This window comes from Microtus pennsylvanicus, chromosome 15 (assembly GCF_037038515.1).
Source record: "Microtus pennsylvanicus isolate mMicPen1 chromosome 15, mMicPen1.hap1, whole genome shotgun sequence".
Lineage (NCBI taxonomy): Eukaryota > Metazoa > Chordata > Mammalia > Rodentia > Cricetidae > Microtus > Microtus pennsylvanicus.
Window position 1 is genome coordinate 35,001,036 of NC_134593.1, and position 24,697 is coordinate 35,025,732.

Below are 24,697 nucleotides of genomic sequence, written 5' to 3' on the forward strand. Positions count from 1 at the left end.
TATTCTCAGCTGTTTGACCATTGTGATAATTCAACCAATCTCCCTCTCCTCTTTCTTCCCTTTCTCTCCCCTCCCTCTCCATTTTTCTTTCTGCTTTTCTTCCTTTCTTTCCTCTTCCTTTCCCTCCCCTCCTCTCCTTCCCTCTCCTCTTTTCCTCCCTTCTCTTTCCCCAACCCCATTTTCTCTCCTCTCCTTTCTTTTTTTTTTTTTTATGATACTGAAGTTGAACCCAGGGCTTCCCAGATTCTAGGCAAATGCTTTACCACTGACCTACAGTATCCCCAGTTTAAACAGCTGGATGTTTTCAGTGCCCCAGAGAGCCTCATATGCCCTAAGAGTCACCCTCTGCTTCCCCAGCACTCATCAACTCCAGGACATTTGTTGTCAGTGGAATCATAAGTCTCGTGGTCTTTGTTAATCCTGAAAATCGTGGGAAAAAGACCTATTCCACCAATTTTTGAGCCAATTTGAAGCAAGCTTTAATTAAATACCGGCCAAAATGATGGACTCTGGCCAGGTCCATCTCTGGGTTCCCAGAAAATGGCCACTAGTAACGTTTTTACAGAGGCCTAAAAAGGCAAAACCAGAAGGCTAACAGCACCAGATCCCATCAGGGGCAAGCATACATCCTGACGTATTTCCTGCCTTCATACCTCCTGCCCACACCCAAACACTTCTAGAAGGCGCAAAACAACTTGTTTAGGGGAGCAAAAGCATGTAGCTTGTTAATTCCTGAGAACCACAGCCCCCAGCATGCCAGGAAGTTATCCATCCTTAGGCAGTGGGGTTGGCTTACAGGTTAACTTTGGCTCTTACGTCGTTACTTGCCAAAATATTTTCAAAATTATCCACGATGGAGCACCTAGCAGTGGGTTGCTTGGTGCCACTGTACGGCTTAGTGACATTGTAGTGCACAGACACACTTTGTTTTTAATTGATATGTCAGTGCATGTGCTAATTCTTTAAAATCCCCTAGAGACAAAATTGAGGGAGTCAGGACTCATTGGAGGAAGGAGACACTACTACAGATCCTGAGGGCAATGTGCCTCCTAGTTTTAGGGTGTGGCGGACTTCTTGACCGGTGACGGAAGAACGACCACCACACCAGGATTCCACTCAGATCACGCTTTACTGGAGTGCCCTTGATTGATGGGGAGCAGGGAAGGAGGGGGCAGGAAAACGAGGGACAGGGAGCGAAGGGGCAAGGAGTGCAGGGGAGAGGCAGCAGGAAGCGAAGGGGGAGTAGGAAGCGAAGAGGAGCAGGAAGCGAAGGGGGAGTAGGAAGCGAAGGGAAGGGGGTGCACTTAGGCAGCCGCTTAAATAGGGAATTGGCATGCGGGTCGCCCTGTGATTGGCTGCCACCAACAGCTGACACCAGACCGCATCGGGATAGGCTCAAGAATCCACATCCACCGCGCAGCTCTCAGTGAATAGCCAAATATGGAGTTGTTTGTAACAAACAAGACAGGATGTCGGCGCCATCTTGTAATGGCGATCCTGTCCGGCTCACTACATTAGGGCTTTTAAAAAAGCCAACATCTTGTCAAAGAAGGATGCCAGTTTTAATGCAAAGGGAAAAAAAGAAGGATGCCAGCATTGGAAGGGCATAGGTTAGCATAAAAATTCATTCAGTTATTAATTCATCAAACAATCGAGTACCTCCATGAGAAGAATTCTAGACCCGAGTAAGTAGTAAGCATATCAATTACTCCCTAGTCTTGGGAGTAGGGAAGGCTTATAATAAATACAGTATATTCGAGGTGATTAGAGCTTTGGAGAAAAAGAAAATTCAGACAGGGTTGGAGATGTGACTTGTCAGAATTCCAAACAGGATTTTAAAGAGGGGCCTCAATGACAAAGTCAAGCCGAGACTGAAGGTACTAGTAGGGATCCTCTAGAAGAGCAGAAACTCGGGGTGAATGTATACTGCCAGGGGGTTTGTTAGATCGGCTGGTACAACGTGGGCTAGGCTGTCCAACAGTCGTGTCTGCATACTGCTGCTCAGTACGTGAGGTTGGATGCTGCAGTCCCAGTCTGGTGCGGAAAGCCCGCTGGGTTTCTGGAGAGCCACTGATCTTCCTATAGTCCGTGTTGGTTGTCCTCTCTTTCAATTGTCTGCCTTTTAAACTACCGCTCTCCGCCTCAGCAACTGCAGCTCTGCGGCAGCTACCAGCAGCGGCTAGGCCGCAAGAGCCACGTCCTGAAGAAGTTCTGCTCCCTCGGGCACTGACTCTTTCCAAACTACGAAGAGAACTTATCTAAATCTCTGTACTACTAAAGAATTCAAGATTGAAAGGTTGAGGTAGAATCCTGCTTCCCAGAGAGGCTGACTAGCAAGCAGCTCACCTAGCTGGCCTCCCTGCATCTCCCGTGCTGTTTCTCGCCCCTCTTTATAAACCCTTGTCCACCTGGCTCCTCCCTACTACCTCCTGTCAGCTAGCTGCTGACTCAGCCTCTGGACCCACGCGTGAATTTTATTTAACCAAACCCATCTTTGCATCATTAAACAAATGTTCCAGAGCATAACCGGAAGTAATACACCTTAAAATAAAATATTCTAACGACACATATTGGAGACTAAAGGAGCTGGGTTCTAGTGCCGGTGAAGGAGGGCAGCAGCAGAAGCAGTCACAAGGTAGGCGCACTTACTGGTAAGGAGTGAAGAGGTGAGCAAGCAAAAGCAACATCGCTTTTCCCTCAGACTTGTTTACATCTGGGAATCTGCCCGAGGGTGCCTCCCACTCTAGGGAAGCTCTTCCCTCCTCTGTTAACTCTTCCTGGAAATATACTCACAGGACCACTCAGAGCCTTGTCTCCTAGTTGACCGACAGATTAACTATCTACCACAGAGGCTGTGTTCACGTCCATGGGGTACCGATTCAGGCAGAGATGGGAGATACAAAGTTCCTGAACTGAGACCATGACGGACTCAGTCAAGAGACAGGAGGGGCGTGCAGGGTGGCAGAAAGAGCAGAAGAGGGGGAAGAAGTGCCAACCATTAGGGGACGAGCAGAAACCAGTTCCCACCCCAGCCTCCCGTTTGCCATTTGACCAGTGGAGAGGTTTCAACAGAGCAGTATCATACGGCTGGTGTGATATGTTAAAAAAAAAAATCACCATGGTTAGAAAGACAGCAGAGGAAATGGGAGGCTTGAGAAGGCGTTGGCTGCAGTCTATGAGGAGCTGCCATTGGCTCAGAGGAGCAGGGGGGCACCAGGGGGATCCAATCCAGTTATAATTCTGGGGGAAGAGCTCTGTGGGTGGGCTGGATGGGAGGGTTGACTTAGCACAGAACCTGTCTTGTCATTCAGTTCAGGGGAGTTTCAGGCTTGCTGAGAAAATGAAGAATTCTTTCCAAACTCCCCCAGATGATGAGAAGTACCCCTTTTTAGTTCTGAGGTGCCTCTGGAAAGAACTGCGGTGTCTCCCATCCACGAGGGACAGTATACCATGTGACAACATGGACCCATGCCCTGGAGTCATACTCTTCGTCTCAGTGCAGGGGTCCCTACCACCTTGGTGGGCAGTTCTCACAGTCCTGAGATAGGTCCGGCACAGTCTCCTCAGTTCCAGTGAGTGGAGTTTTTAATGAAAGAAGACGGTGGATGGACACAGTCCCAGAGTGAGTCACATCCCAGGGAAGCAGCGGCCATGCAGTGAGCATCTCTACCAAGGATGCATAGAACTAAAGACTGAACAACCCTTTGACCGTCAGGCAGCAGGGACCTGAAGTCCTTGAAGTGTTCACCTGTGAGGAATGGAATCCTGAGTGGGGTGGGACAGGGACTCACCCCAGCAAGGCCAACGCCTAAAGTCCTAGCCCACGGTCCCATGCTGCCCGTGAGAGAACCAGCCCCGAGCCCCAGCTCCTGACTCACAGTACTGTGCCTCGATAAACCTCTGTCACATCAGGCCACCAAACTTCTGGGGAATTTCTTAGATAGTCAAGGGTACCCAGCGCAGCTCTGCCCGAGGATCCTGGAGGCCAGCTTCTCCCACAGAGGGCGTTCTCTGCCCAGAGGGCCGTGGTTGACCACAGGAGCAGCAGACTTGAGGGACCACAGAATTAACGATCCCAAGAGCAACCCTCAGCCAATGAGGCGTGGCAGTTGTGGATAAACACTCATGCCTTCCAACTCATAAATAAAGGCCAAACCTAAGATGTGTCTGTCCTCCCCAATCCTTCTGAGAGTCCAGGGACCCACCGCTGCCCCCATAGAAACAACCAGATGTTTTATTGTTGATTTCCCCTTTTCTGTGTACTGTTTTGTATTTGCTGCCTTTTTGCTGCTGAGTCGTTCTCTGTTTCACTGCTATCAAGAGGCTAAAGGCCTGTGTTGATGTAGCCAAAAAAATCCATCCAGATAACTGCCCAAACAATTCCTATTCCAGAAAGTCCACAGGAAGCTATGTGTTGTTTTGGGCAAAAATCTCATAAATGAGTGGTTCTCAACCTATGGGTCATGACCCCTTTGGCAAACCTCTATCTCCAAAAAATATTTACATTACGATTCATAACAGCAGCAAAATCACAGCTATGAAGTAGCAATGACGATAATTTTATGGTTGGGGGTCGCCACAGCATGAAGAACCATTGTGTTAAGGGGTCGCAGCCTTAGGAAGGTTGAGGACATTGGTCATACATGGTCTTAGTGGAGTGGAAGGAGAGGGAGTCAGGTGGATTCTTCTTAAGCTGCCTTTTAGACATTTGGCCACAGCTCACAAAAGGATACCACCTCTGCTGGTTTAGTATCAATGAATATGTAAACATACACTCTTCAGACTGAAATTTCTTTCTTTCTTTTTTTTTTTTTGAGTTGTGTGGGGTTTTTTTTTTGTTTTTGTTTTTTTTTTTTTTTTTACATTCATTGTTTGTGTTTGTGTCTGTGTTACGGAGGCTCATGCCATGCGCTCATGTGGAAGCCAGGGGGAAACTAGTAGGAACAATCCGCCATGTGGGTCCCAGGGATTGAACTCAGGTCGTCAGGCTTGGTGGCAATCGCCTTCACCTGTTGAGCCACCTTGACAGCCCAGAATTAATTGTCAGACTCTGGCCTGTAGGAAGTCAAGACTAAAGGAGACAAGAGTCTTGGGAAAGTCAAGCCATTTAGACACAGGTGACATTATTAAGTGAGAAGGGTCACGGAGAACGAATCCACCACGATGGAGCTGGGCTGTGAGTTACAACTGGAAACAGTGAGCCTGCTCTAATCCTGAGTAGCTGGGTTTGAAAGCAATGTGTATTGTCCCCCTGCCCTGCCCTGCCCTGCCCTGCCCTGCCCTGCCCTGCCCTGCCCTGCCCTGCCCTGCCCTGCCCTCCCCTCCCCTCTCCTTCATAGACTTTCCACACACTTCCTGGATTCATCCAAACAAACTTCTCACATGCTCAGCTCTCCAGGGTCTGCAGCTGGAGGACACCAAACCCCAGCAAAGCTTCAATTTCTAAAATCTCAAGAACATCAACCAACAAACACCCTCCTCCTGTATCCCTGGCTCTCCTCCAAACTAGGGTGAAGGATGGCAGGACAACCTGGAACAGCTTTAGCAGAACAAAACCTCCTGGCATTCTGTAAACCTCTACACCCTCTCCATGCATAACCACAGACCACACCCTTTCTGGGGTGTGGAACCCAGACCCTCCCAGGAGACTAGACGGTGATGCAGAGTGTCAGAGCTAGGATGCCCAAAAGGTGGCAGCCAGTGGTCTCTGGTCCTCATGACTGGATCCTCTGCAGTCTCCTTCAAGCAGAGGGCTGGCTGGAGACTTAACTGTGTCTGGGCCTGGCAGCCTACCAACTTCACAGATTTTTACATCTCAGTCAGTACCAGATCTAACCCCATCTCCTTGGGGTTAGATGACAATGGCTGCATTAGTCACTTTTTCATTACTGCTGCAAAAACACCAGGCAAAATTGGCTTCGAAGGATGAGTTTATTTGGGCTCATGGCTTAAGGCTACAACAGTCCATCATGTTGGGAAGAAGAAGAGGAAGCTGGGCTCACGTTGTATCCACAGTCAGCAAGTAGAGCGGGCAGAAAGCGAAAGGCTCATCCTCTCCTTTCATTCAGACCTGGATGCCAGGCCATGGAATGGCACCGCCCTCACTCAAGTACTGTTCCAGCCTTAGCCAATTCAACCTAGAAACTCCCTCACGGTTATACTTAGTCGTTCGTCTTTCGTCTCGACTCTGCCAAGTTGACGGATAAGTTTATGCTGAAATATAAGTATGGACTTTTTGGAGTGAGCTGACAGTTCCTTTTAGGACGTAGCTAGTCTGATGACCCTCCCTACTAGTAAGAGGTGCTTTATTGCCCCCCCCCCTACATGTACAGTATCTGCAGACAGCTTTGATTGTCAGCTGTTGGTGCATCAAGTGGATAGCATCCAGGGACGCTGTTAAATAACCTTTTATACACAGGACAGCTCGCAGTCCCTCTAAACTACCCCCCCTCAGATGTCAAAAATGCCGAGTGAAGCAATCTCTTTGCAGAGGAAACTGGGAGGCTCTGTTCAGTGTGTTACGGGAACATGGCGTCAAGTTAGAGCTTAAGGAGCAGTGTGGTACAGGAGGAGCAGACAGCCGTCCCCAGCTAGAGTGGTAGAGGTGCGATGTGGGAAATGGTTCTACTTCACGGCCAGATAAATGTGAGCTGGACGTCAGGGTCAGCACTCTGCCGAGGTGTGACTCAGTTTGTACCACAGGTGCAGAGAACTGGAAAGCAAGGGGTTGATGGGGCATCCGGAACAAAGCTTGGCGCCCTGGAAGTGCTCAGTCATGAGAAGCAGCGGGGACGGTGGTCGTGGGGGGGGGGGGGGATGGCGAACAGTAAGAGCCTAGAGATCAGACACTGATGGGGACCGTGGGGAAAGGAGTGTTCCATTGCAGGCATTATTACTCCTGAAATCATTGCAGACTCTTCCTTAGCACCCACGTTTCACCATCTCCCTTCCCACTGGCTTTGGGTTGTGCCCTGTTCTTCAGTATTAATTTCTTGAGTGCAAATAATCCATGGGTAAGGCCTTCACACGAGCAAAAGTGTTCTTCCCAGGACGGGAGCTCTGCCAGGGAAGCTGTGGTGCCCGTTCCTACCTGGCTCCCCGACAGACACTCCCTCAGACACGCTGCGGCTTACCTCAGACAGCCTGCACAGGCAGAGCCACACAAGACAAATAAATATACTGGGCCTTTCTTGGCCAGGGACTCTCAAGGCTTGAGGCCCCAGAGGAGGGTGAGTCCTTATAGGCTGGTCAGTCTCCTGGATGGGAGGGGAAGAGAAAAGGAGCCTAGAAATGAGAGAGGGGGAAGAGAGGAGGAGGAAAAAAGGGAGGGAGAGAGGAGAGGAGGGGAGATGAGGAGAGAAGGGGAGAGAGAAGGAGGAAGAGGAGGAAAGATTTTCTGATGGCCTTGGACGTGAGTACCAGAAACTCACAAGCAGCTACCACAAGGCAACTGTGCTGCCTGCCCACTGTGTGGGTCCACGTGGTAAGGAGAAAGTGATGTCCAGCACCCTGCCCTCACATCCCTGGCAACCTGGGAGGCTGTGGGGCACCTATCTTCTGTGTATCCCGGAAAGAAAGCCAGTGAAGTCAGCATAATTTACCCATCAGGCCCATTCGGTCCCATACACTGGACTAGTTTCCTGTTGTCGTTTTAACAAGTCACCACGGGTATGGCAGCATAACACAGCACGCTCTTACCCTCTTCCCATCCTGGATCCCGGAAGCTGTTTTCAACTGGCCAAAGTCAAGCTGCCGCAAAGCTGGCTCCTTCCCAAGTTCTAGAGAAGAATGCATTTCTTCTCCGGCTTCAAGGGGCTGCCTGGGATCCTGGTCTGTGGCCCCTTCCCATCTTTACACCGCATCACACTCTATCCCTGTCTGACTATTTCTTGGCTCCTTTCGTAAGGAGTTCTGTTACTATATTGGGCCCGTCTAGATACTGCAGCGTGAGCTCCCGATCTTCAGACAGTGGTAGCTACAATGTCCTTTGGTCATAGAAGGTAACCCTGTAAATGCTTCAGGGACAGGATATTGTTATCTTTGGGGTACCTCCTAGCCTGTACACAACGTGTGTAGCCAATTAAAGAGTCTTCTTGCCATCCTCCCACCATACTGTGATGCTGAGTGAAGTCTGGTCCTACTGCTCCCTGCCCTTCTCGTACAGGTCCCATTTCTAAAGATCCCTTGCCAGTGAGCTCCTGCTCTGTTGGCGAGTGTCCTGGTGAGAGCCTGGAAGGCAGAAGCCCAGCACAGACAGTGTGGCTCGATTCTCTGCTGTCCCTTGCAGCCCTGGCTCTAGTCACTCAGACCTCTCCATGGACTCCACACTCACTGGACAATATCTATGAGGGGGTCTAACTCCCTGGGGACTCCCTGAGCATAGTCCGGCTCTGTGGGTGGTAGCAGTTTCCGGATGGTTTCAGCCATCTTCTGTTCAATGTGCTATTATATCATCGCTGGTATTTCGCCTGTTTCAGACCTACAGATTCTGACTAAATTCTCTTGGCGATCCTGGCTTCCATGGGTTTTTATAACATCACCCCGAACTGTTCAGCTTTACCCCTGGGATTTCCTTATCCCAGCTAGTCTGCACTGTACGTGTTTTCCCACATGTACTTTCTTGCTTTGGAAAGGTGCTGTCCTGGCTAGTTTTTATGTCAACTTGACACAAGCTAAAGTCACCTGAGAGGAGGGAACTGCGATGAGAAAAACGCTTTCAAAAGATCAGACTGTAGGCAAGGCTGTAGGGCATTTTCTTAGTTATTGTTGTGGGAGGACCCAGTCTACTGTGAGTGGTGCCATCGCTGGGCTGGTGGTCCTGGGTGCTAGAAGGAAGCAGGCTGAGCAAGCCATGAGAAGCAAGGCAATAAGCAGAGCCCCTCCACGGCCTCTGCATCAGCTCCTATACCCAGGTTCCTGTCCAGTCTGAGTTCCTGTCATGATTCCCTCAGTGGACTTGAATTATGTAAGCCGAATAAACCCTTTCCTCCCCAAACTGCTTTTGGTCACAGTGTTTCATCACAGCAGTAGCTGCCCTAACTAAGACAGGTATGTCCAAGCCACCCCTTCTTTACAACGTCCCTCTACATCCTTGTCATTATCTGTCCAAGTACTTTGAGTCCTTAGAGGATCATTTCAAACCTCTTTCCTCCCACAATGCCCTCTTGATCACTGGGCTTGCACAGTGTTTTGTTTCTTCTTTCTGCTGTAGCAAATACCTGATGTAGGATCTACAATTCACAGAACTGCTGCGCACGAGGATACTTGTGTAGGTTACAAGCACCCACGATTTTCATATCTGTACAGTGTCTTAGAGGCATCTTAACCAGATAAATGCTGCACTTCCCCTCCCGGGCCTGGCTCCTAACAGGACTCTGTTAGAGTAGGGACTGCAATCAGTTTTCTTTTTATCCTCCCTTCTTAATCTTATTTAAGGCTAGAAAAAAAAACCCTTATATTTTAAGGTAAAATATCTGCCCGTTCGCTCTAGTCTATCTCATTTAAATTGAATCTCAGGCTCCCAATCAAATCATCTGGCTCTGTACCCCCATAGTATGTGGGCAACGTCAAGAGCATGATGCAATGGAAAATATCTCTGTGATTATTGTCGCCGGTGAAGATGTTGGCACAGGCGCTTGTTCCTCGACAGTTAATCCAGCAGACCTGCAACCCGAGTCTTGGGCACGCCACTTTATGTGACGAGCTGCAGAGGTGACCGAGCAAATACAGGTCGGATCCCTTCTTCTTCCATTTATGTAAGTGGGACAAAGGACCCACAGCAAGGAAATCTGACTCTCTCACAGACGTAAGAGAGTCTGGATTGATGAGCCACATACACCAGACCGTGATAGCCCTGATGGACCACACAATGACAGGGGTGAGGCCCTAACCTATCCGGTTGCAAGAGTGGATCCAGCATCCCAGCCAAGCGTGGAGCCCATTCTCTGCATGCTCAGTCGCCCAGGCTCAATTAGAGGGACGTACCCGACGCCCGTTTCTTAGTCCATCGGGAGCGAGCTGATTCAAGCCTGTCCCTAGCTGCAAGTATTGTCTGTACTGATTCTGGAAGGCATCGGCGCTATGGAAACTTCCAGAAACCGATGTTGTTCCAAGCACTTTTATCCACACACACAGCGCTGCAGATCTGGCCTGGAAGGGAGGCACCATTTCTTAGAGGAGCTTTCCAAAATTTCCTCAAGACCAGAGTTTGGAGAGGTGACTGCTTTGTGGTCTCACCCAAAATACCCTCCCAAGAAATGTCACATCGACAGATTCTGAGCACTGCCGTTCATAGGTGGGCTCCTTCTGGTAGTTTTATTTGTGCAGTTAGTTCTCCAAACACAGGAACTTGTGGTCATGAGGTTGCTGGAGTTGTCTGCATGGGCTGTAGCAACTGGGATGAGTCTCCCTTCAGGGCCTCACGTTAAATCTTCATATGGCCACACGGTGGCAGTGTTTAGGAATGCTACCGGTACCTCCCAGGGGCTGGTTAGAGTCTAGTGGTGCACACTAGGGGTGGGAGATGATGACTCTGGGAGCCCCTCCCCTTCTCTTCCTCTGCTGAAGATGGAACCTAGGCACTCACATATACTAGCCAAACTCAGCCAACGAGCTGTACCTATCCTGTGTGTGTGTGTGTGTGTGTGTGTGTGTGTGTGTGTGTGTGTGTGTGTGTTTGTTTTGGAGACGAGGCCTCACTTTAAAACCAGAAGAGTAAACGAAGAGCCATTTAGCATGAGATTTTTTTTTTTTAAATTCAAATAAAACATTTCAAACCAAGCACTGTGGCTCATAGAAGTCAAAGCGGAAGTTGCCCGAGTCCCCCGATGCTTTGCCATGGTGGCTCTTACATCACGCACATCCCCTGGTGTCTCTCATGTTGAGCTCTCACCACGGGGCTTTTCTGACACCGTGTCTTTGTCCTGTGTCTAACTCAGCACCTGCCATGATGATGCACTGGACCGTATTCCTCCTTGCCAAGATTGGATGTTTTCGGTACTTGCCTCCTCTGCCCTGGGATGGGTCATAAAGCACCAGGTCCCTCATGACAGACTGTCAGAGTTGAGGAGCAAACGTGCCTTAGGCCACTCTGTCAGAGAACAGGCCCCAAAGGTGGGATCTGGCCTGAAATTTGAAGAAGAATCAAAGGAGACAGGCCCTGGGAGGAGTGACACGCTCGGCCTCCTCCTCACCGACCCCACCCAGCCCTGTTCTGGGGAAGAAGGTGGAGCAAAGTGGAACAGAGACCTGCAGGCAGTGCTCCAACCAATTGAAGGGTAGAAAGAAAAGCAGGGAATCTGGGAAATATAGAAGAGAGGCAGAGATCATGATGTGTGTGTGTGTGTGTTTGTGTGTGTGTGTGTGTGTGGTCTGTCTGCATGTGCTGAAGACCAATCACAGGGCCGCACGCACCAAGCTACGTTAGGGAGTTATAATATGGCAGGAGTAGGGATTTTCGGCTTAATTCTTTCCGTTTCAGAATGTAGTGACTGGGTCAGTTTGTTGAGTGAAACATTCTCTAGGAAAGTTCTGGAAAGTTGATCAGCAGATACAGGGTCTAGAGAGGCAGGAAGAGATACCTCGATCTGCCTGAACTTGGAAGGTTCTCTCGTGTTCCTGAAATCAGACACCCTCCCATGGTGGCCCGAGGGGTGGTGACCCTAGTTCCCTACACTCCATTCTCTTTGCCGCTTCCAGCTTCACTGTCCTCTCATGCCAGCATGGCCTCTGGGGGCTCAGAGGAGGCTGAGTGTCTTTGTGAGTTCAGGACACAGCAGGCAAAGAAACTAGCTACCTGTCAGAACAAACAGGACCTCTGGCGGGGTTGCTGACAGTTGTGGGTGAATTGAGCCAGCAGTGGCCCCGGGGAAGGTGTGGGCATGGATTGTGTTTTTCACACATGGTGTAGTGCAAGCTCAGCAAATTGCTGGAGATCTTAGATGCATGTTTTATTCCAGTTAATCAGATTATATTCCCTGATTAAGTAGGATTTGTTAGTAACATTGATTTATGAGCCACGGGGAGCTTTATTAATAAGTCATTATGTTAAGGGACTTTAAATACTTGGCATTCAAAAGCAATTCCGCATGCTTTTGTATTGCAAAGTTTTAGACTCTCTAAGGAAATAGTTAATGCCTGGGGTGTTGCATTCCTGCAAGGCCCAAAGACATTGGAGAAAAAGCCTAGCATGCCTGGAGAGTCAGCTATTGCTCAGACTTGAAGGCGTGTTCTGTGACCCTCCCTGCCCCGTCCTTTCCCTGATTGGAAGAGCTGTAAGAGCCCTGGCTGACTCTTGGAGAGGAGATAAATGAAAGAGGTGCCTCTGGGTAATAAACGGACACACATGTGCTATTCATACGTTATACACAGGGGGCAGAGGCTGGCTGCTCCTACCACGTTTGCCTGGCATGCTCCTTCACACAGAAAAGTGAGTTAACGGTAATGCAGGAGCAGAGCTCGGAGTCTAGAGGCCTCAGTATTGTCTTTCCCAATTTAACTATCTCAGTAGCTGTGCACAGTTGAGGGGAGCAACTATTCTTAGGGATAGCAATTATACGCATAAGTCAAATGCGGTTGGAATCCTGAGTTCTACCATGGGTGCTATTTGGATAAGCTAACTGTTGTGTTCCTCAGTTTCCCCATCTATTCTACTTGTGTCTTAGGAGGGAATGAGTGATATCATTTGAGGTTCTTAGAATGGACCTTGATGTGTTTAGCCAAAGCAGCTAGGGTACCTCTGGTTCCTAGGGAAGATGTGGTTAGTGTAATAACGCCACGTGTCTCCCTGCCTGCCCAGTACCAGCCACTGCTGGGGGACCTGTAGCCGTCCCTGCCTGGGCCTGGCTGCTCTCAGGACCCCCTGCCCACTGCCTGTGGCATGGTCTCATGGCCTGCTGCCCGCTGCAGCCACTCGGGATCCGCAACATTTTTATTAATCCATTTCGGTTAGGCCTGTTGTAGAGTGCGGCAGCCTTCGGTGATAGCTTGATTTTCTGCAGCATGCCGCACATGCACACGTAACACAATGCAGGCTGTGAGGCACACAGTGCAAGCCAGTGTGACATACTCAAGTGCATCCAAAGACATGAAGGTGACTTTAATTTGAGCATAGGAAGGGTAGAATGTAGAAGGAGCAGAGGAGCCTGGGGAGCTCCAAGGGCTGGGAGGTGCAGATCTGTTGGTAGATCATGTGATTGTCAAACGTTTGCTGGGAGTTGGAGAGGTGGCTCGGAGGATAAAGATGATTGCTGAGCAAGCCTGGGGACCCGAGTTCTAGTCCCAGAATGCCCTTAAAAGTAGAAGGTGAGAACTGACTCCATAAAGCTGTCCTCTGGTCTCTACATGTGTGTAGTAGCATGTGCACCCCCACACTACACAATAATAAACAAGCAAATAAGGGAATACTTAAAAAATACTTGGTGTGGTATGTCCATCAGTCTAATCCAAGTCTGAATATACGTAGAAGCTGCTATAATTATCGAGATTTGAATAGAAAAGGCAAACAGGCTGGGTAGACACTGGTGTTTGTTTTTTAATAGAGGGAGCCCTGTTGCATCTGAAATGAATGGTGAACTCCTGCCTCAAGACCCGAGATGGTCTTCTTCATTTTTATTAGGAATTCTAGACGTGGACCAGAACTTACCTCCCGGCCCCTCCTTGCACTAGATGAGCTACTTTCATCTTTGTTTCTTTTGTTTCCTCTTCCCTTTTCTCCTTCCTTCTGGTTCCGTGCGTTTTTGTCTTTTCTTATCACATTTACCTTTGCTTTTGTCAATGTTGACTTGGCTGATACACAGCGGTCCATTCTAGGATTACACAGGAGAGGGTCTATGAGCATGCCAGTGGGGGATTTTCTTGATTGAGTTCATTGTGATGGGGAAGACCCATCATGAAGGTGAAAGTGGGTGATGCCATTTCCTGGGCTGGGCCCTGGACTGAAGAACAGAGGTGAGAGGAAGGGGGATAAGCAGCACCCACACATCCTTTGTTCTTTGTTCCTTAATTATTTTCAAAGATGAAGAACTAATCTTTGTTGTGAAGTTGATTCTTCTTTAATACACTGTGTGTTCTGGGACAACGGTCTGTACCCTGTCACTTGTATTTTAAATAAACACTGATTGGCCAGTAGCCAGGCAGGAAGTATAGGTGGAGCAACCAGGCAGGAAGTAGAGGTGGGCATGAGAGCAGGAGAATTCTGGGAGAGGAAAGATGCAGTCTGCAGCCGTCACCCAGATGCAGAGGAAGCAAGATGTGACTGCCTCACCAAAAAATGTACCAAGCCGTGTTGCTAACGCAGACAAGAATTATGGGCTAATATAAGTTATAAGAGTTAATAAGAAGCCTGAGCTAGTAGGCCAATCAGTTTATAATTAATGTAGGCCTCTGTGTGAGTTCTTTGGAATTGAACAGCTACAGGACTGGGCAGGACAGAACCCTGTCAACAAATGGGTACTGCTTAATATGAATTTATTTATTTTATATCCTGGTTGTGGTTTTCCCTTTCTCCCTTCCTCTTAGTTCTCTCCCCACTCCTCTCTGTTCCCCCATCCACTCCTCCTCCATTTCTATTCAGAAAAAAGTATGCCTCCTACGGATATCAATAAATCAAGTGCCAGTAAGACTAAGTAACTCCCCTTGTATTGAGGCTGGGCAAGGTGACCCAGTAAGAGGAGTAGGGTACCAAAAGCCTAAAAGGCTCAGAGACAGCCCCAGCTCCCACTGTTAGGAGTCCCATAATAGGACCAAACTACACAATTGTCACATGTCTCATGCAGCTTCCCTGCTTGTCAGCTCAGTCTCTGAGAGCCCAGTTACTTGATTCTGTGCTTTCTCATGGTGTCCTTGACCCCTCTGGCTCCTTCAGTCCTTTCTCCTGGCCTCTTCTACAGGAGTCCCTGAGCTCCACCTGATGCTTGGCTGTGTGTCCACATCTGTCCACAGTCGGTGGATGAAGCCTCTCTCTGATGACACCTGGACTACACCAGCCTGGTCACAGGAGATGGTCAGTTCAGACTATGTATCCACAATTGTGCTCTGTTTCTTGACCACAGGAGCAGTATGACCAGCTGTCTCGGGCTCCTGTGGCTGTGACCTTCCCTCAGTAAAGGACGATAACTTGGGTCTGCAAGCACAAATAAACCCTTTCTCCCTGAAGTTGATTTTGCCCAAGTATTTTGTTACAGTAACAGGAAAATAAACCAAGATAGACATTTAGGAACATTGACCTGATTGAACAGTGTGTGGTTTTCCCTGACTCTGAATGATAGCATTTCCTATTGGAGGAAGGAAGGGGGCTCCCACTTAGGAAGCTAAGGAAACTTACAAGGCTCAGGAAGATCATGAAAGTTAACAAATCTTCCAGGGCCTTTCTCCAGGCTGTGAACAGTCGCCACGGCCTTTCTTTCTCCAGGCTGTGAACAGCTGCTGGGACAGAAGATTCTCCTTGGAGTTGTTTACAATGCAGTCAAGAAGTTCTAAAGATGCAACTGTTTTGAAGTCCCTATCCTCCTACAGATAGGCCCCACCCCTGCTCTTGTAAGTGACTCATTGGTTCACAGCTAGAGTGTGGAATTGTTTCTTTGGTCTGTTCTTGATATCCTGTCTGAGGTGAACAGACATCCATTCCCTTCTCCCCAGAAAAGTCCCACCACAAATAGTGACATGCAGCCTTGGTTAATTGATCTTACATTAGACATACCTTCCACATCCACTTCAGAATATTAATATCAGAGAATGCTAATTCTGGGAAGATGAGTTAGCATAACAAGAAGAGAGTTGGGCTGCAAATATAAAACAGCAAGGAAAAACTGAAGAAAGTATTAAAACCAATGTACCAAGAAAGCTTCCTTTCTGATGTATCCTGGCATGGACCACAGGTGAATTACAGATAAATAAACCAAACAAAATAACAACATTTTTTAATGTTACAAACAATACACAAAGAAATCCTTTCGTATCCTTTGTTATTAATCTATTGTATTTCAGAGATGAAACCAAGGCCCTTCTAATCTGCTGAATTACTCAGAACTAATCATGAGATAGTATCTGGATTGAGTTACATTATCTATAAATAACACTAAAAACTACACTGTGGTCAAACTGCCAGGAATATGACTCTTGAACGGAAGGGAACAGGCAAGCACAGCCACAAAGAAAGCCAACAATCCTATGAGAAAAACAAGAAAAATGAAGTGCTCAGGTGCCCCCACCCCCACAGTAGAGGGAGCGATGTGGCTGGGAGTGTAGGGAAATGCAGGTGGCTGATTGAGTTTAAATATAATACCAAATGCATATTTCATGATGCCGCACTATAAATACGGCCCGGGGGCATGAGTTCAGTACCATAAAGAGTTCAAATTCTGATGTCATTAAAAATGTTTTGATTATTTACGATCAGTGTGCATGTATGCATGCGTGCATGTGTGTGCGTGCGTGCGTGCGTGTGTGTGTGTGTGTGTGTGTGTGTGTGAACACGTGCCATAGTATGTATGTGGAGGGCAAAGGACAACTTTCTGGAAGCACTTCCTTCCACCTTGTTGAGGCAGGATCTTTCCTGTTGTTGCTCTGCTGTGTACCCCTGGCTAGCTGGTCTTCCAGCTTCCAGGTAATTTGTCTCCCACTTCCGCCTCCATGGCAGAGTGCCTCGCCTGTTCGGCCATCACACTCGGGTTGGCAGAGCTGCACAGTGAAGGCTTTTGCCCTCGGAGCTGTCTCTTTGCTCTGGGCTTGTCACTTATCATCGCTATGGTTTTGGAAAGGTCATTTGCCTCTCTGTGCCCTCTCCTCGTTTGGAAACTGAAGCTGCTGACACCCTGAGGCTCAGATGAGCTAATGTAAGAGAATTAGCTGTACCCCTTACCTAGATAGTAGTCATTTGAAAACGATAGCCAGCCTTGTTAGCTGGGGCAAATGCAATGGCGTTTCCTCCCAGTGTGCTCTCTTACTGGGGTGCATGGGGCTGGCGGGGGGGTTCCTTCTTCCTTGTCATTCAGTTGAGCTAAACCTGGGCACTTCCTTGTGCTCAAACCTCTGGCAGTGTGCTGCCCTTGGCGATGTTGCCACCTGCTCAGAATGCTCTCTTCCTGAAAGCCTGCTTCCGGGAGTCCACACACCCACATTTCTCTTTGAGTCCGCGTTTTGAGACACCAATGAAATGGCAGTATTTTTATATTGCCTAAGTCTAACAGGAACGAGAAAGGTGACAACAGACTGTGGGAAATGTAAACTGTTAGGGAAAGGGGCTGAATTGTTGACACGAGAGGGGGGAATCCAGGACCACCAGAGGGAGCAGGACAGCGGTCCAACCCTACAGACGACAGCCCTGTTGATGGCAGTCCTACAGACGACAGCCCTGTTGATGGCTGTCCTACAGGACACTCGGGCGCAGGCAAGGCCTTTGGAAGTGAGTCTGAGACGGGCAGAGTTCTCACAAGTGGGACCCGTGGCACTTGACTGTCTCACTGGCCTCTGTGGCTCTGTGTTACACAAGGACGGTTCCTCACTCACCCCTCAACAGAGTTATTTCCACGGAGCAGAACAGGCGATCTGGGGCTTAGAGTCACCGGGTGCAGTTGATAGTGGGGGAACTCTCGGAACAGGGATTTTGCTCTGGGCTTTCTGCTTTCAAGGAGCTTTCAGAACATAGACCCCTATAATCCTGGCACTTGGGAAGTTGAGGCAGGAAGATCTTCAGTTCTAGGCTAGCATGGACTACATAGTGAGACCTTGTCAAAGGTGGCGGCAGGGATTTCCTGGGCCTCAGAGGGTCCTGGGGAAGAGAGAGATCTAGGTGTGAAGCTGTGTCGCCTGCAGCTGCCGCCGCCGCAGCTGAATTCATGGTGGTGTCGTGTACCTTATGTTCCCATTTTTGCTGATTGTTCTAGATACTAAAGCTCTGTGGATTTTATTGGATTACTGAAGAGTCCTATTTTTCTTGTCTTACCTTTTTCATACATTTTACTGCTGTGGAACAATCCTTTTGTACACTGGGAAGGTGTGCTACTCTCATTGACATAATAAAGAGCTAAGTGGCCAATAACTAGGCAGAAAGAGAAAGGGTGGGATGGGACAGGGAGAGCTCGCCAGAATGAGGAAGGGAGGAGCAGCAGAAGATGTGGGGAGAAAACGGAGACCAAGCCACGTGGTAGTACATAGGTAAACAACGTGGGTTAATTTAAGTTGTAAGAGCTAGTTAACAACAAGCCGAAGCTATGGGCCAAGCATTTAATTGATAAATCTCTGTGTGGTTATTTGGGAGTTGACTGGCAGACAGAATATTGTGCCTACATTTCGCCATCTGTGCTTTTGTTCTCCCCCCTTTTCTCCTTCATCATTCTTTACTTCCTCTTTATCCTTCATCCTCCTCCATTGCTCCTTTCTTCTCTTTTCCCCTCCTCTTTAAAAAAAAAATCTTATTTCGTTTTAATGGAGTACATCCATCTGACTGTTTTTTCTCCATGCAGTCCTGGCTTTGTGCTTATTGAGGAAGCGTTCTCAGCTGAGCCACTAGCCCAGCCTGGCTGGTACGCGCTTTTTGAAGGGGTGGATCATATGTATTTTAGCAACTTCTGAACTTCCTAGTTGGTATTAGCGGACAGTTTCCTCCAATTTGTTCACCTCTGGTCTGTCCTTCACACTGTTGTTAGAGACCAGCTTCAGCTGTCGATGTTTCTGGATCCTCAGATGGCATCCTTTTTCCTTTGTGCTTTGCTCGGTACATGTGTGTCGTTCTTACCGCGTGACGGTACCTAATAAAGCCAATCAAATGATGACCTTGAAGACTGCATAAGACTGAAGTCCGGCGTGTGTAATTATGGGGCAGTAAGTGCTTAGGGGTTTATACCAAGAAAACCAGAGACAAAATTAAACCTTTATTTAGGAAAGAAAGCCATTGTGATATTCTTTATACCTGTTTAGAAGGAACTGCTGTACAGTCAAATGCCAGAACTCATGTGGCCATTAGGCAGCATTTTAAAGATTCATTTTTATAATTTTTATTTTATATGTCTGTGTCTCTCTGTGAACATATGCTGCATACATATGTGTGCAGATGCCTGTGGAAGCCAGAAGAGGGCGCTGGGTTCCTTTGGAGCTGGAGTTAAAGACAGTGACCTGCCCAATGTGGAGAGATACTGGGAATTGAACTTGGGTCCTTGAGAAAAACAGCAAGTGTTTTTAATCAACGAGCCATCTCTCCAGACCACCAGGAAATATTTTAAAGAGAGTATCTGCTAGTATAACTAAGCTCCTACGTGAAATAAACGGATTAGTCAACCTAAGACCCTACATATTTACATATAATTTTTTGCAAAAGTCTTTTTACTGAGCTTATCTTAGCAATACATAATGGGCTTCAGCGTGACATCTTCATATTTGTATACATATTTTGATCATATTCACTCTATTATCCTGTCTCACCCCCTCCCCTCCCACCCTTCCTTTTCCCAACTGGATCCTTTTACTTTAATGTTTGTCTCATTTTTTCATGATCCATATTTTGTAAATATTTCTGTAGAGGGAATATACACATTAGAGAGCTTAAATTTGACATTTCTGGGAAGCGAAATCGTAAATGACCCTAGTTGGTGGTGTTTTTGTTTTCCAAGCATCTTACGTGAAGCACGAACACAATTTGTAATTAGGAGAAAATTGCTGCTTTGAAAACAAAATCAAATGCAAAATGCACCCAGGCTTATTTTTCTTGTCACTGCTGGAGAAGATTCGTCTTTTTTGGAACTGAGGTTCACAGAGCACGGAGCATGGAGAATTCTGCTGATGGTGCTGTCTTTCCCAGGGCATTCTGGGTATTCTGGGCGGTTGTGGGGTTTGCTCTGGTTGTGTGAACAGACTGGTTTGTTTTTTTGTTTTGTTTTTATCGTTTTCTGATCGCTTCATATTGTCAGGAGCCAATTTCCTCCTAAAATCATTACAGGAACCATCACCCTGGGGAGTCTGCAGAGAACCCCACACCCCTAATTGTGTTAAGAATGGTTCTATTGACAAAGCCTACCCCACACCCAAATTGGCTGTTAATGAGAGCTATCTGTTAGAGGAACCCACCCCGCATTCCAAACTATCTAGGGAGCTAGGTGTGTCAACTTCCAGGCCTACAGTGACCTGACCGAAGATAACCTCCTGCCTACGTGACCAACGAGGACCATGTGACCAACGCGGCAAGAGCCCAGGACCCTGTGCCCATCCCCCAACTCTTTACCATATATAAAGCTGTACCCCATCTGTAATAAACGGAGGCTCTGACGAACTTTGCATGGCCTTCTTCCTGTCTCCTAGCCCATATCTTCTAGGTAGTGCCTCTCCATGACCCTGGAATAACTGAACTGCCAGGCGGGCTACTAACCCTAGACTAAGTAGCCCGCCAAGGCAATCAACATCATATCACTGCAGTTTAAAAGGTCTCCGATTTAATAGATTTTCTTCTCAACTTCAAAGGTCACTATGACAGTATGCAAGCTGGCCAGGCAGTTTTCCGCAGGAGATTTGATTCCCTGTACATTTCCCTACCTGCAAGCTTTTCGTTTTCCCATAAATCCTTCATTCCATGCTTGGGAAAGCAATGGCCAGGAACCCTGAGAGAGAGAGAGAGAGTTAGTTAGAGTGCTCACACCAGATCTGGAGGGGAGGGCACAGCAGGGGTTCCTGTGACCCCAGCTGTATGGAACCCCCCTTGAAGCCCCAGACCACAGCCAGCACTTGCAGAGCTTCCAGATAAGGTGCCTAGGAGAGGGTGGCCTGGGAACTTTTCTCAGCTCTTTCTTTGGTTCTCTAGCATGGCCTTCCCCACGCCACCACCCCCTTGATACGCCCCAGAACAGCCAGGATGTGGGGAAGGCAGGAGCCTATATTATGTCATCTGAACTTGGCTGTTATTTATGGATTTATTTAGTGTGTGGACCGTGGCTCGTGGGTGAAGGTCAGAAGACAATTCTCCCGGGTTGGTTTTTGTCTTCCACCCTGTCTTCCTCATTGCTTCTGCAGCTATAGAGTGTACTCCAGGCCTGCTGGCCCAAGGGTTTCCGGGCTATTCTGTCTCCGCCTCCCATCTGCCTCCCAGCTACCCCAGTAGGTATGCTGGTGCATTATTTTTAAAAAGGTTATTTTTTTTTATTTTAGTTTTTGCTACTAACAGGTATTGAATAGAGGCTCTCACACACGCAGATCAAGTGCTCAGCCACCGAGTTACGTTCCCCAGCGGTAACAATCTCCTTGAGTTGCAGTTCAAGGAATGCTGGGACTATACACGTAAGCCGCCATATCTGTTCTGTTTGTTTGTTTTTAAGAGGGCTTCTGGGATCAAATTCTGGCCATCAGGCCTCCACCCACTGAGACATCTCTCTGGCCCCGGTCTTATATTTTAGACAGATAACTCTCATCGAGCTCCCCCCTCCAATCCCACCCCCCAAGGAGCCTTTTCCCTCAAAAGGCAAGACCGTATTTATTCAAGCCTTGCCAAGACTCCATGGAGACATACACTCGTTTCAGATCAGTTGAGGGAAGACAGTGTTGTATGAAACAATCCTTTATCTAGAAGTTTAGAAACCGCTCCCAGAGCGGCATTCATTCACACGGTTGTTGAAGGACCCGTGTTTGTGGGGCTATCACAGACCCTCATCAACAGAGGCCAGCATCGAACTGAGAAGAACACAGGAAGGTTGTTCTCACAATCGCATCAACCGAACCGCAAGGCGAACCAAGTAAGCATTTACTGTCTGTAGCTACCACAGGGTGAGTGCTTTAGGAGGGCGTGGTCAGCGAGCCAGAGACCCGAAGACATGAACCACACGTGGTGTGACCAACAGTAAATGACGATTCTGGGGACCCTTCTGAATGCCCATGAAGCAGTGCTCCTCCTGGTCAGTCACGAGCAGCTCGTCCAGGCCTGTGTGTGCTTCATGAACACCGGGCCAGCGGCATCACATTGATTGACACCCGGGCAAGCACGGTGCCTTTCTGGGCACCAAGCATGTATGAGGTGCATAGACTTACATGTAGGCAAAACCCTGTTGCATGTAAAAATGTAAAAGTAAAAAGTGGAAGGGGAAGGGGTAGGGAGAAGGAAGGGAGACAGGGAGGGGGGCAGACACAGAGAGAGTGCGCGCATGCGAACGAACACCTGTATTCTTTAACCTTAAGGAGGAAGAAAACTGTGATAGGGTACTACATGGATGAAATAAGCCAGTCACAAAAACATACACTACATGTTTCTGCATGCATAATCTGCCCAGACTGGGCAGATTAATACAGACAGAGAGACAGACAGACAGCAGAAGGTTTCCAGGGGCTGGGGGAAAGGGAGTTATCCTTTACTGAGTACAGAGGTTCAGTCTGGGGAGGCAGAACTCTGGGGATCGTACAGTGGGAACGTCCTAAACAGATGGGAAGGGGTTATAATGAAGCCAGGCATGGCAGCTCACTCCTGGGAACCCAGTACTCAGCAGAAGAATTGCTACAAGTTTTAGGCCAGCCTGGGCTACCTGGTGAATTCTGGTCTCGGTTAGACCCTATTTTAAAGAAACCAAAAGAAAAAGGAAGAAAAGGAAGTGCGTGAGGCGATAGGCCTTACGACATGGGGACGAATTAAGAAGCGTTAAACAGCTTGTGAGCAGAAGTTCAGCCAGGCTCTGGACATGTGTGGTTCTGCTCTCAAGATGGTACACTCTGTTCCAGGGAAAGGAACGGGCTGGCTGTGGCCAGGAACAGCTTCCAGGGGAGCAGGAATCCAGGGACCACACCTGTCACACAGCCATAGGCTGAAGGACCAGGGGTCAGAGGCCACTGAGGGAGCGGGACAGAATGAGTGGCAGTTCTTAAGGAATGCCTCTGTCAGATTCTGTTGCAAGCTCCCTTTTGCAAAGCCAGTGGCTCTCCCCAGCCCAGGTCTACTTGGCATGGACTCTGCAGACTTTCCCACAACAGAGAGTTCCGATTTTCTGACGTTGATGCTTCTTGCTCCTAGAGCCTAGACCGTCTTCCCAGGAGCCCCACTACCTACTGGCAGGCTAGGGGTCCCAGGACGCCTCCACCCAGAGAGAGGCAAAGTCATCAAAATGAATCGCTGACTCTCTGAATTTACAGCCCAAAGTTCCAAGTGCCCCCACGCTTAAGGCAGCCCTGAATGAATTCACAGCCCTGAGTGCGCCAGGCCTGGCAGCCCGGGAGCTTGGACACATCGCAGCGGTGACCTGGTGCCGCTCCAACCCAAACAGATTTGTCACAGCCGTACAGGCTTCCAGGGAAGCCAGAGCGGCATTGTGTCTGACAAACCAGGCCTCTGTCAGGACAAAGGGGGCTCTTAGAACTCATTCTGCCTTGGCTGCTTCACACCCAGAAACAGCCAGGGGACCTCTTTTGTCGGCCCGGGGCAAACAAAAGCGATTCATTTCGGCTGTGCACTGAGTACATTCTTTGCGGCCAGCCAATGCAGGGAGGCCTTGCAGCCGGCGATCCTTACAGCCAGGCTTACCCAGAGCCTGCTGAGGGCCAGGGACTATTCTAGGCAGCGGTCACACGTCACCCCCGAGCTAATCCTCCCAACAAAGCTATGGTGAAGGGATTATCCCCCCTGGAGTCATGTGGAAACTGAGGCGGGTGGAGGGGAAGGTCACTCAACTAGTGACCAGCAGCAGAGCCAGAAATGCTGCGGCTGCTCGGATGGCTGAGCCCTGAATTGACTGCTCTTCTTAACATATCCCGGCTACACACATGTCAAAGGTCCCACAGTTCTCCTGGAACCTCCGTCCCCAGCCGTACTGTCTGGGAAGGTCTGGGGTGTTTCTGATACGCTCCAGACACCCTTGCCAAAGTGAGTCAAACCAGAAAATATGCAAGAGGATTGGGATTCATAGAGATTTTTTTCTTTTCTTAAATTTCTTTTCTTTCCTTCCTTCTCTCTTTCCTTCCCTCCCTCCCTCCCTCCCTCCCTCCCTCCCTCCCTCCCTCCCTCCCTCCCTCCTTCCTTCCTTCCTTCCTTCCTTCCTTCCTTCCTTTCTTTTAATGAGACAGAGTCTCACTATGTAGTCTCTACTGGCCTGATGATCCATACGTAGATCAAGCCACCATCAAGCTCATAGAGCTCCATCTGCCTCTGCCTCCCCGGTATTGGGATTAAGGCATGCACTACCACACCCTGGGAGAAGAGGCTAGAGAGATGGCTCAGTGCCTAAGCAGTGCTTACTGCCCTTCCAGAGGACCCGGGTTCAGTTCCCGGCATCCTTGTAGGTCAAGTCACGACCACCTAGAGCTGCATCTCCAGCAGCTCTGACTTTTGGTCTCTGTGGATACTTCAGTCATGCGCGCGCACACACACACACATTAACATTTTTAAACCATAGAAAACGTGCCTTTTTAATAAAAGGATGTTTATTATATTCTTAAAAAATGAAGTAGGCAGAATTTGAAAAATGAAGGTCATAAGTTCTATGAGATGGGACTGTTTGTCCGGTATGTCTGAAGTGTTATGTCTGTGAGGGTCAGAAGCTCCTACCGAGCATGCTTCTTCCTGCGTATTAGCTTCAAGCCATGAGAACCAAATCCACGAGTACAGTTGTACGATCCCCTTCACTTTCCCGGTGAAGCCCTCATGATGCATTCCTGGCCTTGCCTGAAGAAGGGCCAAGACAAGAGGCCTGCCTTCCCTTACTGTTTCACTGTAGGCCCAGAGAGCCTTTCATTACAGCCGGCC